The following is an 18,413-nucleotide window of genomic DNA, read 5'->3' as shown; positions in this document are numbered from 1 at the left end:
CTATGGACTTACCAGTCTTAGGTGAAACAATTTGCCAATTTGCTGTTTGTTGAATGGTGAAAGAAATACTCCTTGTTCCTGCTAATTTCTAGCAAAGTGATACTAGTGGTCTTCTTGAGGTTATCTGAAACAGAGAAAATATGATTTTAGAATTCTGTTTGGAATTAAAATTTGACATTTTTCAGAGCATTCTAACTATTTAGACCATTTTGAAAGTTCTAGATGGGCTTTTATATGGTTATGGAGGATATGGACCCAGGATATATTACAAATGCAGAAAATCCTTTAGATGCCAGCTCTATATCAAGTTTTTCTCACGTGCAAATAGGAGAATAGATTAAAATTCTTATATCAGTGATCTTATATCAGTCTATTTCAATATAATGTACAATATGAATCAGAATATTTCTCATATGATTTCCTTAGAAACTGTATGAGAGTAGAAATTTGGAGGAAAAAACCACTGTAGGGTTTGCTTCTACATCTTAAATAAAAAAATTCTAAGGATCATTTTATTGAAAATGAAGATCTATTTGAATATCATTTTGATTTGCATTTGATAGTGCTTTTAGAAATTAATTATTTAGAAGTAAACATTAAAGTATTAATATCTGAATTTTACATGACATCATTATATTACTGTGTAGATTATACTTTCTAATAACTTTCATAGCACTGATATTTCTTCATAAATACATATGAAACAATTTCTAAGCACAGTCAAAACTTAGTTCTCCAAATTTAACATTTGACGCAGAGAAGAATTCAATGAAAAACTACTTAGCAGCAGCCATAATAATGGAAGAATCAATAATATTAGTAAATGTAAGAGAAATCAACTTTTATTTATCAGTATAAGCTTGATTTTATTGTAAGCATTTTAAAATGCATTGTCAAGCCCATCTGTAAGAAGGGCCAAAGTGATGATCTATGAAACTACAAGGTCATTAATCTTACTTCAGTTTTTGGGTAAATGATGGAATTAGTCCTCCTAGAAACTACTGCCTTCCAAATGAAGCAGGTGATTGGGAAAAATCAGCACAGATTTACCAAAGGTGAATCACTCCAGATTAACCTTAATATCTTCTACAACAGCATAACATCTTCTGTCGACATGGGGAGAGCACTGGTTGTTGTTTGCCTGGAGTTCAGCAAAGCATTTCACACTGTTTCCCACAGTTTTCTCCTAGGCAAACTGGCAAGATAAAGATTAGATGTGTGATCTGTGAGATGTGTAGCAAAGTGGCTGACAAGCTGCACTCAGAGGGTGGTGATCAATGCTTTTTACCCAGGCTGGCAGTCTGTTGCCAGCAGGGGCCCTTAGGGATCAATACTGGGCTCCTGGCTGGTAAACATCTTCATAAATTATCTGGATGGAGGGGTTGAAAACATGCTCACCAAGTTTGCTGATGATGCCAAATGGGGATAATGAGGTGGACTTGTCAGGAGAGAGAGGCCTTTGTCAGAGAGAGAGACAAGCAGGAAGAGTGGGCCAGCAAGAACTGCATGAAGCCTAACAAAGGCAAGTGCAAGGTCCTGCACCTGGGATGACATAACCAAAAGTCTCAGTGCAGGCTGGGATCTGTGTGGCTGGGAGCCAGACAGGTCTTTCTGTGAGAGACCTGGGGGTCCTGGTGGACAACATGGACATGAGTCAAGCTGCAGCAAAAAAGGCAAATCAAGTCCTGGGCTGCATGCATGAGGGCTTTACTAGCAGAGATAAAGATGTGGTCACACACTGTATTCAGCATGTATTAGGCCACGCTTGGAGTACTGTATCAGATCTGGTACTCACCATTAAAGAAAGATGCAGACAGACTGGAGAAACTCCAAGGAAGGGCCAGGAAGATGATCAAAAGTCTGGACAACCTGTCCTGTTGGGAATGATTTAGGGAATTAGGTCTTTTCACCCTGGAGAAGAGAAGACATAGGAGAGACCTCATCATGGTATTCCAGTACCTAAAGAGCAGCTACAAAAATGACAGAGTCTCTCTTTTCACTGCGAGCCGCATGGAGAAGACCAGGGCAATGGGTTCAAGTTACACCAGGAGAGGTTTCATCTTGGCATAAGAAAGAAATGTTTCCAGTGAGACCAGCTGGTCACTGGAACAATCTCTGCAGGGGTGCATTAGAGTCCTTATCATAGGAGATTTTTTCCAAGATGCAATGCTACAGGATTCCAGACAATGTCATCTAGACTCCCTTTCCCATGAAAGGCTAGATCAGGTAATGCTTCATGTTCCCCTCCTGAAGTCTGTGACAGTCTGCTTATTTAGTTGTCTTGTATAAACGTCAAGTCAAATTATTTCCAGGTATCTTGTAACTGATAGTATGTTTCTGGGAGAAATTGAAATGCTGTTTTAATTAGATGGTCAAATGAACATCTGAAGTAGCCAGCTGCAGAGTGAGGATTATAAGTTCCTTTCTTCCTCTGTTTTGTTTCGTGTTGAACATTTAAAATTTATATTTAATAAATGTAGACATTCTGGAGTTCAGCATAAGTGTTTAACATTAGATGCAAAACTAACTGAAACAGTTACTGAAATACTTTTGCAACCTAATTTGGGGAAGAAATAGAATATTTCCACATTTTATGGTAGGGCAGACATATATAATGAGTCTATATAATATAACAAGTGAATTTAATTATTTTTATTAGCTCATCTGTAGTAATTCTGTGTCACAAAATTCTTGACAAGGACACTGAATCTTATCATTCTGATCATGATGGATGCTATAAATCATGAAATCTCACTGAACTCAATATTTTAGAAACCTGAATCTCTCCTGAGAGAAAGGCATTGCCTGGTAATATGAGCTTTTTATTATGAATCAGAAATGTCTTTGTTTTGCCTTACTGGACTTCAGTGCTTTCCACTTAGTCAGTGTGGGATCTATCATGAATCAGAAATGGAGCATTTATCAAAAATGCAATGATGCTTTTCATTTTAAAGTGTAGTGGTATGTAATAGTAGGAACACCATGTCCTATGTTGGTCACTGTGCTCTTCTAAAACTTAGGTGAACTGGAAAGTGTTCAGAGGAAATCAAAAGAATTATAAGAGGGTTAAAAAGTTTAACCATGAGGAAAGGTTGAAGAGCACAGATACCACTGTGAGACCACTGTTGGTTATCTTTGAAAGTTGATGGTGATTGAAGGAGGTCCCTGATGACTGGGGAAAAGCAGGTGTTACATGCTTTTCAAAAAGGACAGGAAGAATGATAAAGCAAATAATAGGTTACTCATTCTCCCTTCACTCTCTAAGAGGATTATGGAGAAAGACCTCATGGAAATTGTTTTCAAGCATGTGTTTGGGAACAGATAGCATGGATTTACCAAGGCTGAAGTATGCTTGCCTGGTTGCCTTCTTAGATGCCAGTGACTTTGTATGGGCTGGAGGGAGTGGTGTACGTCATTTGCCTTAGAACAAGCAAGGCCTTTGACAATAATCTCCCATAACATATATGTAGTCTAGAAGAGGAGATGGAGTCTGGATGGAACACATACTGGATTAAAAACTGTCTGAAACAGGGTTTATGGTAGTGGTCAACAAATTGAAGTCTAACTGGCAGTGATATTCCTCAGTACTGTGATTTAACCCCATCTGGAAGTTCAGTTCCATGCAGCTGCTCATTCACTCCCCCTGTGCTGGGATTCTGGAGTGAACTGGAAGGGTGAAAGTGAGAAAACTCATGGATTGAGATAAAGGCAGTTAAATAGACAAAGGAAAAAACTGCACTTGCAAGCAAAGCACAACAAGGAATTCATTCACCACCTACCGTGGGCAGGCAAGCATTCAGCCATCCCCAGGAAAGCAGGGCCCCCATATGCATTATGGTGACTTGGAAGACAAACACAATTATGCCAAACATCCCCACTTCCCTCTCCTTCCCGAGCTTTATATGCTAAGCATGACACCATATGGTGTGGGGTATGCCTTTGGTCAGTGCTGGGGTCAGCTGTTCCAGCTGTGTCCTCTCCCAGCTTCTTATGCAAGCCCAGCCTCCTCACCAGTGGCGTGAGGTGAGGAGCAGAAAAATCCTTGACACTCTGTAAGCACTGCCCAGCAATAACTGTGACATCCCTGTGTTATCGACACTGTTTCCATCAGAAATGCAAAACATAAGCCCATATCAGCTACAATAAAGATCACCCCAGCCAAAAACAGCACAATCGGGGGCTGGTATTGGGCTGATTCTAGTTAACACTTTCATGAGATGAACCTTGTGGAGTTTAGCAAAAGCAAATGCAAAGTCCTGCACCTGAAATAGAACAAATGCATGCAGCAATATACTCTGTTGAGGTAGCAATAGTGCAGAAAAGGACCTTGAGGTGTTGGTGGCCAAAAAATTGAATGTGAATCACCAGATTAGAGGATAGGTAGCAGGTCAAAGTTGTCAAAGAAAGTATTTATCCCCCTTTACCTGGCATTGTGAAGGCTACATCTGCTATATTGTGTTTAGCTTTGTGTGCCCCAGTACAAAAGTTAGTCCAGCAAAGTGTCATTAAGAAGATTGAGTGACCAGAGCACATATTGTATGAGATAGAGTGAACTGGATTTGCTTGATCTGGAGAAGAGAAAGTTGAAAGGGAGCTAAATTTCTGTCTTCAGTGACTCAAAAGTCCCTTGTAAAGACAGACTCTTGTAGGATGTGAATGGCAAAAAGACAAGAGATATTTAATTGCCACAGGTTGCAATAAAGAAAATTGTAACTGAATATGAGGAACAAAATTTCCAGGTGAAAATAGTTAGGCACTTGAATAGATTGCCAAGAAATGTAATGAAATTTCCATCCTTGGAAGTTTCCCTGAACAGCCCTATATACTCTTCCATTCTGTTCACTCTGCTGTTAATGCTTCTAGAAAGACAAATTGGTCAATCTGTTTTTGGTTAAAAAATAAAATCTTGCCCTAGGAGCACAAGAAAGATCTTTGAGATACTTTCCAGAACTTCATGTCTATGAATCATTTAAGGCTAGCCCTACAAAACATAAACTGTGTTTCATAGCAGCTAGATGTTGGGTTCCTTGATAAATATTAAAATTTATGCCTGCAAATAAGACATAAAGAATAAGGCTTTGTCTGGAGCTCTGGAGTATTCAGGCGCCCAAGATCCGGAGTCACAAAAACCAGTTTGTGGATGCACACTGAAATGTGAATAAACATAAATGTATACATGACAGATAAATCCTTTTTTAAGTTTAAGGAATTTATTCAGCCTTGTCTGAACTTGTGATATGGTCAGTTTCTCCCCATAGTAGGGACCTATTACGGAGTTGTGTTTATGTAAATATTACAGAGCACAGGTAGAAACTAGACATTGAGGTGTTTTCTCTCTTGGCCATTTTTTCTTTTTTCTTTTTTCTTTTCCTTTTGAATCAGCTGTTCAATTGTTAGTATACTCAGCAAGGTTAGACAAGATGCTGTGAGAATTAATGCCAAGTCAGCATTTCTTAAGTGCTTTGAAGATAAAAGACAATATAAAGCACTAATTATCAGTACTAATTAGCATCCCACCAAACATGACTCACTGGCTGGTTTTTCAAGTCTTTAAAGGATTGTCAGCAATCTTCTGGAAAGCTTGAAAACCTTTTTCTCACAGACAGAAAGTGAGAGCTGGAAAGCATTGATGTAAAGCCAGTGAACAGCTCTGGGGTTATCTGACTCCAGTCAGGGTAAATTCAGTGTCAGGTGAATCAGAGCCTGACCTTTAATTTGGGACCATTCTCCAAGCCATGCAGGTAATCATTAAACAAATGTTTGGGGTCAGGCTCATAACTCATACAATTTTATGAAATTAAATATTCTCTTTTCCAGGATCTATATCCAGTGAGTCTGCTCAGTAGATACAATTGACTCCCTGCCTTCTATCCCTGAGGATATTTTTCAGATGACAATGTCAAACCTATTCCCATGAAAGTCCAGTTGCATAAGAGAATCCTGTCTCTTTTCCATCCTAGATTTTTTTATGCAGCTAAGGTATGATACAACCTATCAGCTTTGGGGGTATTTTCTGTTTGTGAGCTAGGTGTTTTAGATCAAATTATTGTTTATTTAGAGCTCTGTATGACTGATAGCTATCTAGAGCTGGAGATGCATTCAGATGATGAGGTGTGGGTGTCCACCCCAGGATGAAATCAACAGCTTTCTCAGTGACTTGGCCAATTATCTCTCTGTTAAAGTAATAGAAGCCCTCAAACTTTTCTTAAATGTAGAGCATCTACATTATAGAAACAGAGCTGAGCAGGTTGAATATCATCTGTGTCTATCAGGCAAGTTTATATTTAATGTCCCCAATGGCCTAATCAATTAAAATTGAAATGAGCAAACCTAACACATGTGAGAAGAATTAATCCCTTCTCAAAATGTGATAGAAGGATCTTAATGAGACAGAGAGTTGTTAGTGATGCCTCTCCTTACTGTATTGTCAGAGTGTGCTACATGGTGTTACCCTTCCATGTTGGAGCATTTGGGAAGAAGCAGCTGGTTGGCTTGAATACCATCCTCTCCCTGAGGGATTCAAATCCATGTCTCTAGAGAGTCAGCCTAAACAGCGGATGGTCTGTTCTGAGAGCAGATGCTTTCCATCTCATCTCCCAAAGAGGTGCCAGCTATTGCAGCAAGAACTTCCAAGTTTATTGCACCATAAAAAGGTAATTGAGTTTCTTCCTGAGCAAACCATATAACCATTATGTTGTCTTACAGGAAATGTCATTCTATTTTGTGAGGAACCTGATCCCATAATTTATCAGTGGGCAGGTATTTTTTATCAATTAGCTATTCCCTGATAGAACATTTGATAGCCTGACACTTCCACTGACCTATTTCAAAAGACTGGAATTGCCACACCTGCATTTTGTGCCTGCACCTAGCTTTCACTGCCTTGGAGAGCTTGTCACGTACAAAGGCAGAGGATAGCTGAATTGCTGGTCATAAGCTGGCTTGGGCCAAATCACTTGGCTTTCTAACACTGTTGCTCTTTTAGGCATACATTTAAATTAAGAACATGTGGGGAGCATGCAGAGTTTTAACAGTTATGCAGAAACTGAGGAAAGATTATGAGAATCTCAGATTTGAATTTATATGTACAAGTAGATATGCAAGTGCTTTTTAGGCTTCTGCCCAAGATGTTATTGTAACTACTAAAAATAATTCATGACATCTGTTTTCAGGCAGAGTTTTAAATTACAGCTGCTTCTCATTCATAAACTTTCACGTGTGTGTGTGTATTCAGGGTAAATACATTCTTCAAACCTTTATTGATTTCTGGGATGAACAGATCTGACAGTAAGAGGAGACAGAACTGCTAACTTCGCCAAGCTTCCAAGATTTAATGTATTTTCTATAATCCATGAGAGTATTACAAGACCAGCCTTAGCCTATTAATTATCAGCATTGACACATAAGGTATAAATTAAAAATCACAGAAACACAGAATGGGTCAGGTTGGAAGGGACCATAGTGGGTCATCTGGTCCAAGCTCCCCACTCACCCAGGATTATTTTAGAGCACAACATATAAACCTTAACATATAAATCAAAATTGCATTTCCTTAGACAAGTGATTTTCCAGAAAAGCAAAAAATTTGGCATTGTTCCTGAAGGAGAAAATCGGAAAAAACCCCAGAATTACTGTAATAGGAAAAGTTCAAAAAACAGCGTACAATGTTAAGACTCTACAGGCTTTGAAAGGAAATACAGCAGAGGCTGTAGGCAATACACATCTTAATTGTTTAGAGCTAGAGGTCTTAGATGCTTTTAGGCATCTGTGCCTATGAGCAGTGTACAAGAAAATTGGACTGCTGACCTGGACATCATGTGCCCAGAAAGGAAAGAAGTTGGAGCTTCAGGATAGGAACCTGAAGTTCTATTCCAACAGTATCTGACTTCATGGAGCATGCTGCCACAGAGTAGAAGGCATTTAGAAATGTACTTGAGTTCTGCCCTTCTCTGAAGCTCTGGTGCCTTCACAGGCTGCATAGAAATGTCTTTTTTATGCTACAAGTGCACAGCCTTGAATTCTATGTAAAAGACAGTGTATATGTCACAGTGCCCTGTGCATGGCCAGGAGCTGGAATCAATAATCCTTGGAACTCATTTCCAACTCAAGATATTCTATGGTATCTATTTTCTTCTAATGATCAAGTAAGTCAATTTTATTTAAATGGATGTATAGGCTAAATTATTTTACTTTTTCATATTTTAACCCATAATTGGAGATTATATCCAAGATCATCTGGAACAGAAAAATTAGAGTGGGATGGATTGATCTTCATAGATTAATTTGTGTCTTTTTATATGTGGTAAAATATATATATTGGTTTTGTGATGGCCACCAAAATGAAAACCAAGTGTCATATTACCATCTTTGTTGTTACATTTCCACAGTTTGTATAACCCATTACCATTCATATTCTTGCTCACAATTGCCAAGGGGGTCCTTGGGGTTTTTGTTTGTTTGTATTTTTGGGGTTTGTGCTTGCTTGTTTGTTTTGGTTTTGTACTTGTTTTCTTTGTTTTATTGGGTTTTTTTTTTTGGGTGTTGTATTTTATGGTCCTATTTTATCATAGTTTTGAGCATACATGTCACATCTGAGAAGCTAATCAAAGAAAGATGAGTGCAGAATACATTTAATTTACAAAAGTTCTCATGGTGTAAGTGCTAATCCAGATCCCTGTCAGGCTTTTCTGGGAACTGTCTGGATCTGCAATCATATTCCAGTTCAGGATGCTGATGGAACTTGAACAAGATTAAAATATCTGTTGGGAAAACTGAAAGTAAAAAAACTGCTGGAAAATATAAAACCTAAGGTGTTGAAAGGAAGAGGTGTGATAATCCTCCTGTTGTCAGTAGGGCTGCAAAAGCATATTATCAAGCATAACATTTAGAGGCAAAAATAATGATGTCAATAGATTGTTCACTAGTCACTTGTTTTGAAATAGAAGGAGCTGTGTACTGTGAATGGCTGCAGTCATCAAAAAAGACCTCATAGCTTACCTGGATGTGATAACAAGGACCGACCTTAGAGCAAAACAAAGCTTCTTCAGAGACATATGGAAGGGAATTGCTAAAGAATTAGTAAAAAAAAATCTCAGTTATCAGCTAAAAAACAAGCTAATTGAGATATGAAAGATAAAACGAATTTTCAGTGGAGAAGGAGCAACTCATTTACCTTAATTAAAGAAAGATGAGATCTGAAATGGGCTTGAATCTTTCTGCAAAGGCCTTCTAGTAGGTACAATGTACTCCCATAAAGAGAAAAAATATGATATTCATGGTACAGTGCATTTTTATTTCTTCAGTTTTCTACTTAAAGAAAAAAATCTCTTCCCCAAGAAATGCATAAGGACATTATATTGCAAATACATGTTTATATAATTATATGTGTGCACATAAATATCATCCACCAGAAAGGAAGGTGAGTCATTTAGATGCTACTGTTATCACTTCTGAGCAAAAGTTTTAGGCATGTATGTCTTAAAGAATGATCATCAGATTTCACTATCTTAACTGCTAATGCTGTCTCAGATTTCATGATCACCAACTCACTGATTCAAGCCAAGAGCTCCTATTTCTGAGGGGTGACCTCACTGTCGGGATGTGAGAAGGATGGTGATTTCTTTCAAAGCTCCACTATTTACTTGGCAGAAAATAATTCAAGATTTATTATGCTGTTGAGAAATCAATAAAAGAGCAATTTTGACTTTAGTAATCTGATTAGGACCTGGAAGGCAGAGACTGGTATTCCAGTGGCTGAACTGCTAAGTAGGTCATGGGCCAGTTCTAGGTGTTTATGCACCTCTAATAGTTTTCTGAGCTGGGAGATGGTGCTGCTTAGAGAGAAAATGTTGTTTTATTCCATTATGCAGATTGAAGACGGAGGTATGGAGAGACAACCTACTGTGAATTGAATTAGGGCAGTTTGGAAAGTTAGTACTGAGCCCTAAGAGCAACAGTGTATTCTCCCAAGGTTTCTTTAAGTGAACTAAGGCAGGCTAGCTCAAGTAAATTAGAATTCAATTGTGTTTTCATATAACCTTAAACTAGCAGATGAAGGTTGTATTTTCTTAAACAATTGGATTTTTTCTGTAGGATTGCATATGCCAGTCAGCAAACTTATATAGCATTATTATCAAAGAAGTATTCATAGCAACCGATTAACACAAAAAAGTACTAACAAAGACTTATTCAAACAACTCTCCTAACCCAGGTGTTGGAAAATTATCCTTTTCTTCGGTGGGACAGTTCATGTATTGGGAAAATTAAGCATTTTCATTTGGAAAAATATTTCTCCATTTTTCACTTGATGTGAACATTACATTCATTACAGCTAGCTTCACTGCCTTGGCAACATTAAGATCAATATACTTTCCTAAATAAAAGTTTATGTGTAAGTTCTTCATAGGTCACAAAGAGATAAATAATATGCATGGCAAAACAAAAAAAATTACAGGAAATTGTAGTTCCATGTGATAAGAAACTTCACCTTCAATATGCAATATGATTAGAAGTTAGTATTAAGTTCAGTGATACTAAATTTTGGGTTTTGAGCATGAATTGTACGAAGAACATCAATATTTCGTATTTCATAAAAAACACCAACAAGAAATAAAAAATTATTTCTCAAAATTCCTTCATCAGTCAGAACTGATTAAGGCCACTGGCTTAGGATTCTTACATTTTCATTGAAACATATGATATAAAAATTAAAAATGTATTGCTTAAAAAAAAATCTTGTTAGTGTCAACTCATTTAATAGAATGGATTGGATCCCTTCTCCCTCCTGCAGTTCTATTTGTTTTCTATTTTTCTTTCTCTTCATTGCATTTTGTTTGGTTTTTTTTTCTCTCCATCACTCTTTCTGACACACCTTATTTTCCCATTCAGAGCCTATTTTTGACCATATATGTCTTCCTGGCAACCCCTCAACTCCAAATGAGTTATTGAGAGCACATTTTAGTGTTTGTATTCTTTAATGCAAGTCTGTTACCCATTTTTCCATGTAAAGTCCTGACTTCATTGTCACTCCTTTTGGTTCCAAACTTCCAATGACTTTGATATATGCAAAATCAATTCCTAAAACTGAAAATATAAACAATACCATAGGCAATCTAGGACACTGCGGAAGTACAGAATAAAACTTGACTCTGAGAATAGCAGTGAATGAGTGCAGTCAGGTAGCACTGGTAGGGAAAAGTGGAAGGAAAAAAACCACAATCTCAAAACAAAATAGAACATTTCTCATTCTTTAAATCAGTAGGATAGACTACAAAACTATGTTTAGAACAACAAAATTAGTGTAGCTGCGAGAACCAGAGAACAGCAATTTCAGTAGAGAAAAAAAAATACTGTGCTTCACTCTTTGAAGTATTTTGGTACATTTCCATTATTCTATTGTGACTTAACCTGAGCCAGCAGCTGACCCCCATGCAGCCACTTGCTCACTCCCCCAGCAGAAGGACTGGGGGGAGAATGGAAAGGGCAAAAGTGATAAGACTCATGGGTTGGGATAAAAATGGTTTAATAGAGAAATTAAAGGCCTCACATGCAAGCAAAGCAAATGCAGGAATTAATTCACTGCTTCCCATGGGCAGAGAGGTGTTCAGCCATCTCCAGGAGAACAGGGCTCCATCCCATGTTAGGTTGACATGGGGAAACAAACACCATCACTCCAAACATCCCTGCTTTTCCTCCTTCTTCCAACAGTTTATATACTGAGTGTGATGCCATATGGTCTGGAATGTCCCTTTGGTCAGTTGGGGTCACCTGTCCCAGCTGTGTCTCCTCCCATCCACTCATGTACCCCCAACCCCCTCATCAGCATGGCAGCACAAAAAGCAGAAAAGACCTTGGCTCTGTGCAAGCCCTGCTCAGCAAGAACAAAACCAGCTCTATATCACCAACCTGTGTTCAGCACAAATACAAAAGAGAGATCCATACCAGTCACTGTGAATAAATTTAATTCTACCCCAGCCAAAACCAGCACAAATGCCTAACAAGATACATAGAGATTTGAATATTGTATGTATTTCAGAGCTATGAAATTAATTTGGAAATTTGTCAAGCTAGGCAAAACTAGCCTACTTGAAAGAGTTTGCATGTGTGAGAATGATGACAAAACCTTACATAATTCTAATGTTATGTAGAAGCCAAAATTTCTCCTCTTTAGTACTTAGTTTTTAATTGTGTGTTTATGATAACTGATATTCTACAAGATGTTAGTTCTGAATGGAATACCACCTAAATGAATGTTTTATTATTAGCCCATATTTTAAAGCTTTAATGTGGAAATTAGTTTTTCATTTGTATTGCCACTGGTTTTATCAATCTCATCTTATTCTTCATTCTTTCTCACATTCCAAGTAAGCCCCAACAAATCTTATGCACATGTTAAAAAATACAAGTTAACAAATACTGGAATAACAGAAGTGTTCCTGCTTATTTTCACTTACTTACCCATATTCTGAGTGGAACTAGTTGAGGATGTTATCAAAAGTAAGACCCAGATATCTGTGTTCTACAATTTCAAAGATTTTATTTATTTTAAAATTAATAATTTTGTTTCCTCATAATTCATGGGAAGTTGACATATGGCTGTTCTTTTCATGGATAACAGAAAAATAAAGTTGTTGTGGAAAACAAGCAGAACTCTAAGGAGAGCCTCATAAATTAGATAAATATGGTAGGCTAGATAAAATTATGAGCCACTTAAGTGCCTGAAAAACACCTAGATTCAATGTTTTCAATTTTTTACTAATTTTTTCCTTTTTTTTTTCCACTTTCTAATCCTCTTTTGCTGTAGATGCAGCTAAGAAGCCCCATTCATGGGAGCAGGAAAAATTGAAGTATTGATAGTTGACATAGTCCTGATTTTATTTTTACAATGCAACAGAAGACATTTGATCTTGCATCCTCTAATTATGTGATAGAGCTCCATCAGGTCTCTACTCTTGTACTAGATTAAGATGAGAACATAAAAGTGTATCAACTTCCAGTTCTATTTTTATTTCCACAAGCAAGCATTGCAACATATTTTTACTTGGATAAAATAGCATGCAAAGCAACGGGGTTTTATGGGGAATGTTATATGTCGTAACAACATTAGAATAAAAGATCTGCATTTTAAATACAGATAACTAGCACTTTATCACTGGTGTCTTTACTGGCCACTGGGTTTTCCCAGTGATAGCAGAAATTACTGGTGAGGAAATGATGGTGACAGCCCCTGAAAATTGATGGTTTTATATATCCTTGACTCACAGAAATCAGATATGGAAAAGACCTTTCATGGTGAATCATCTAGTATAGTTTACTGTCTGTTAGAACTTTTTGTGTTCTTTTAGGTTTCAGCATTTTAGTGAAGGAGCTTATAGTTGTCTATCTTGGGAGAATATTTTGAAGTAGAGATTTCATTTGGCCTCATTTTATTTACACATACCATAACAATGAAATTAATAGGACAAGTATGTTTGCTACCAAGGAGTTTTTTCATGATGGTCTCTGTCATTGCTACTCTTCAGTTTCAACTGTTTTTCTTAATAATTTTTACAAATTGAGATATGCTCAATTAGTTACCACTTGGTGGGCTTTTTCCTTAGAACAAAAATTTATATAGGCAAGTTTTGAGTTTGAATGATCTTTGATAGAGGCTTGAGGCAGGGAACAGTTTACTGTTATTTCCCAGGGAACTATATAAAAGGTAAATATATAGAAGTTACTAGATTTGAAGTTATTCACTTCCTTTGTTTCTACCCCTGGATAATATTTTTCCTAATTTTTCTTTCTTTAACATTTCTTAACATGCTATCAAGAGCTATCTGTCTGCTTTTTGGTGTCAATGTTTTTAATCCGTATACAGTTTAGAAGCTGTGACTGTGTAGGTGTCTTATTGTGGATATAGTCAATATGAGCTGAGGCATGTGAGAAAAGAAAACTGTCTCCTGCACATTTTTATCTTTCTCACATTCTTTCCTAATTTTCTATCTAGTTTTCTTTTTGTACCTTCCCTAGAACCATTTCTATTTTATCTCTTTGCTCTCTTCCCCAACAAAGCTGCAGATGAGAATATAATGCAGCTGCAGACAGACATGGAAAATATTGCAATAAGGCCGCTGACCTGCTGTTGGAGACTGATACCTATCTTGGCCTCAACAGCTTTGGGAACGTGTACCCAGATGACAGAGTAAGAGCTGTCAACACAAGTAAAATAATTGTGAAATAGAGAAAAAAAATTTCTGAGAGTGACTTGTAAATTTGAAAATATCACGGATGATTGTGCCCAAGAGAAAAGCTATCTATTCTTAAAATACAGCCAGGAAAAAGGCATTTGTCAACTTTGAATTGCTAACAGAGTAAGCTAATGAAAAGAGTTGGCCAAATAGACTATAAAAGCACGTTTCCAGTCTTATAACTGAAAAATACTAATTTGTTTATATGTGGGATTTTTAAAATTCATTTCTATTAGCATTACATGAGTGGATACAGCCTATTAGAAATGCATTTGGGAAGGAAAATGCCATATATACATGCACCATATCTCTTTGGACATATATAAAGCAGAAGTCTAACCATGTAAGTCTTTGGACCAAGTATTTATGTGATTATCCTGAGAGCTTTTTGGGAGTTCACAAATGACAGCAAGATAATATTCTAAAAATAGAGAATTTAAAGAGATCAGACTGATGAACATCAGCTAAAAATCTGAATGAGCATCTGTTGCTTCAGTAATTCTGAGGAAAAAAGTAAAAAAAAAAATCAAGGAATAGTTTTGATCAGTGGGAAAAAAGAGGTACGATCTTGAGATAAAAGTTCTTGAATAAATCATCTACTAAGAGTTGTTACAATCATAACAGTACAGGGAAGTGAGATCCTACTTGGGATGTAGAGTACATTTATGTGCATCAGATAAAATGAAGAGAATAAATGTGATTATGAGTGGGATGGAGCAGTCAGGTGGGTAACATTTTTCAAATTAGGTAGGAAATAATGCTTTTTCAAGGGGCAGAAGAAAAGACAATGTGCTGGAACCATGAAATAATAGTGGTGAGAAGGCAAATAAATTCATTTATCCAAATTCCTGGCACTGATATATTTATAAGCCCAAGTCATAGGCTGTATGGATGCTGCCAGGAGTCATCTTAAGCAAGCTTGCAGCTACATAGCTTCTGGAGTAAAAATGAGAGCTCAGCTGGAATTCCTTTTAGTGTACATAGCTATTGGTAACAGCCCACATAGGTACAGATAAATTGGATATAAATGTGTAACTGCAGACTTGTAGGCAGGATGGCTTTGTTTTCATTGCCCTTAGGTGATGTTCTTAGGTTGACAACTGAACAGAAGTGAGGTTCATTTCTTCCACTGGAGTTTTCGTTGAGGTTATACCAAAGATGAAGGTACATTCTCAAACCTATGCAAGAGCAAAATTTAGTCTAGATTAACAAATGATGGCAGCATAAGTTTCCAGGTCAGTCTTAAAGGTTTAAAATAGAAAAAAGGAAAGTTACTGTGCCATAATTGTGATAGAAAGGATAAAATTGTATTTTAAACATTTTAGGTGTTTTATCTAACACAGCAGAATAGATTTTGATGGGTATTGTAAACAATGGTCTTGATGTCTTAGTACACTAATGAAATAATAATTTAACTTTCATTATGGAAGATTAGTTCACAGACTTAGAATAGTAGATAGATAGTATTGAAAGTAAAGTTTGATTTTGAATGGAAAGAAAGAAGATACTGCCTTTAATATAAATTAAAAAAACAAACATGTAAGTGTATTCAAGCCCTCAGAATGCTCATAGAACATGTTGAACGTAATTGGTGTCATGGTGTAATCCCAGCTGGCAGCCAAGTCCCACATGATCACTCATTCACTTTCTTTTGGTATGATGTTGAAGAGAATTGGAAGATAAAAGTGAGAACACTTGTGGGTTGGGATAAAGACAGTTTAATAGGGAAAGCAAAAGCTGCACATGCAAGCAAAGCAAAACAAGGAAATCATTCATCACTTCCTATGAACAGACAGGTTTCAGCCATCCTCAGGAGAGCAGAGCCCTAGAAGAGAACAGTGACTTGGAAAGATAAACCCCATCAGTCTGAACATATGACCCTGAGATGAGCTCAGATGGTCAGAACATGGTGCTAATAACACCAAGGCTGGGGGATTGATCTCTGTGTGGGCCATTCACTGAAAAGCTGGACTCAATGATCCTTGTGGGTCCCTTCCAACTCAGAATATTCTGTGATCTGGAAATATTTACTTAACATGCCTCTCTTCCTCCTTCCCCCAGCCTTTTATACTAACATGATGCCATATGTTGTGGTATATTGCCTTGGTCAGCTCTCCCAGATGTTCCCCTCCCAAGCACTTGTGCAGCTTCAGCCTCCTTGCTGGTGGTGTGGGTGAAATCAGAAAAGACCCTGACCCAGTGTAAGCCTTTCTGCTCAGCAGTAACTAAAACATTTCTGTGTCATCAGCACTGTTGCCATCAGAAATCCAAACCACAGCCCCATACTACTGTGAAGAAAATAAACTCTATCCCCATGTGACCCAACACATTCAGGGGCCAGTGACTAAGGGTTATTTACCTGTGTTCGACCTGTGTTTGAGGTCTGCAGTAGAATATAAGCAGTGTTGCATATTGTGCTTTTTAAAGGGGAACTACCAGCTAAAAACAGGAAGATTGCTATTTTTTTCACCAGTGAAAAACTTTCAGCTCTTCAGCCATTGGCTTGCAAAGAGATAGAACAGAATGGTTAAAGTAGGGTGATGGACAGTAAGACTTGCTTGAGTTTGGCTGTGGCCAGTTGGGAAGACCTTACTGAGAAAGTGAAAGTCATCATGAATATGGAACATGAAAATATGAAAATATGAATTTTGAAGTTATTTTCTCTTAAGATGGAGAAAGAGACTAATATGATTTTTTTCAGGAAAGCAGACTTCCATGAACCCAGAGACACTTCTAGATAGATAAGAAGCTAGGGAAAGTGAAGTTACAGGAACAAAGACCACAAAATCTGATAGATTCTTAAAAGCCATTTATGGGTCACAAATACAGAACTGAGTACAAATAAAGGCTAGAAAGTATGGCGTGTCATGAATTTAACTGGGATATAAACTCTTCAGCAACCTCACCCATCAGAAGGGATTTATCAGAATTTATTAAGGGTGAGTATAAAAGAACAACATGAAATTGTAGAGACAAAATCAAAAACTATAAAATGACATGCAGTTATCAGGATGCGAAAAATAGTCTGTAAACATACTGGTATTTAGAAGAGTAAAGAAAGATCTCTACACAAAAGATATGATATCCAATAGTGGAATATCCAGAGAATTCTGAGTATTTAATGTTTTTTTTTTTCCATTCTTCAGGAAAATACCTAATTGGTTAACACAATTAAGACATATAGAAATAGAGGTAAGAACCACTGTACTATAAGTAAGAAAAGAGGGAAGATGAGTCATTTTCAAATCTGTTCAGCCAAGTAAAATTCCCAGCAGGAAATTCAGCAAACTGAATGAGACCATCTCAAAGCCGTTAGCATTTATATCTGAGAACTCATGCAGAATGGATGAAGTTCTAAAAAACTGTAAGAAGGCAAAAAATAGTACTAATCCTTGAAAACTGGAGGGGGAGGAGTAAACAAAGATACTATATACAACTAAACAACTTAATGTAAGAGCACAATAACAACTAAAATTATTGAAAGCAAGATGTAAAGTAAGAGCTCCCATCAATTTGTCCATTACAGATAATGTCAAACCACATTATATGTCTTTTTGACAAGGTAATGGGCTGATGGGTAAAAAAGGAGCAGATATGATTTATTTTGACCACTGAAAGGCTTCAGGCACCATTTCACATGACAGTTTCATGCAAGAACTAGGGATCAAAATAATCCTACTGTAAGGCTGCACAACTAGGTGCAAAAATAAAACTCAGGAGAATGGTTTCAATTGCTTACTGTCAAACTGTAGGGATGGATCAAGAAGGGCTGCACAAAAGCCTATCTGAGGCTGGACATTACTTAGTACCACTCCTAATGTTTTGTCTCAAGGACAGAGAGGGTGTTTTCTACACTTGGAAGCAATATAAATTTGTCTGTGTATGCTAAGGACAACTCAAAGTGATACTGACTGACAGAAGTCAGTCAGACTGAAATAGTTATGTTTGAACTATATAGTGAATAGGCTTTACATATTGATAGAAAATATCAAGTGCAGAAATATAACATAGAGATGACTATCCTAGCCCTATTTTTTCTATTAAACAATTGGTTTGCTGATTAGAAACCAAATGAAACTTAATTTTTATATGTTAATTCATTTTTAAGACAATAATGTTAAATGGATAATATTCATGGCTGGAGAATATCTCCCTATGCCCAGGCCTTTAGTCAGATATATTCCC

General features: G+C 37.0%; 1 long non-coding RNA gene across 1 annotated transcript in view; it reads left to right on the top strand.

The window, feature by feature from the left end:
- Positions 1 to 6: 6 nt before the first annotated feature.
- Positions 7 to 18,413, top strand: part of LOC117244394 — a 25,971-nt gene continuing 7,564 nt past the window's right edge. The window contains exons 1-2 of the long non-coding RNA XR_004497364.1: positions 7 to 5,979; positions 6,432 to 6,653. This is a non-coding gene — a long non-coding RNA (uncharacterized LOC117244394). The remainder of the gene's footprint in view (positions 5,980 to 6,431; positions 6,654 to 18,413) is intronic.

The sequence above is a fragment of the Parus major genome, chromosome 1 (genome assembly GCF_001522545.3).
Source record: "Parus major isolate Abel chromosome 1, Parus_major1.1, whole genome shotgun sequence".
NCBI lineage: Eukaryota > Metazoa > Chordata > Aves > Passeriformes > Paridae > Parus > Parus major.
This window is presented reverse-complemented; position numbering and strand designations above follow the sequence as displayed.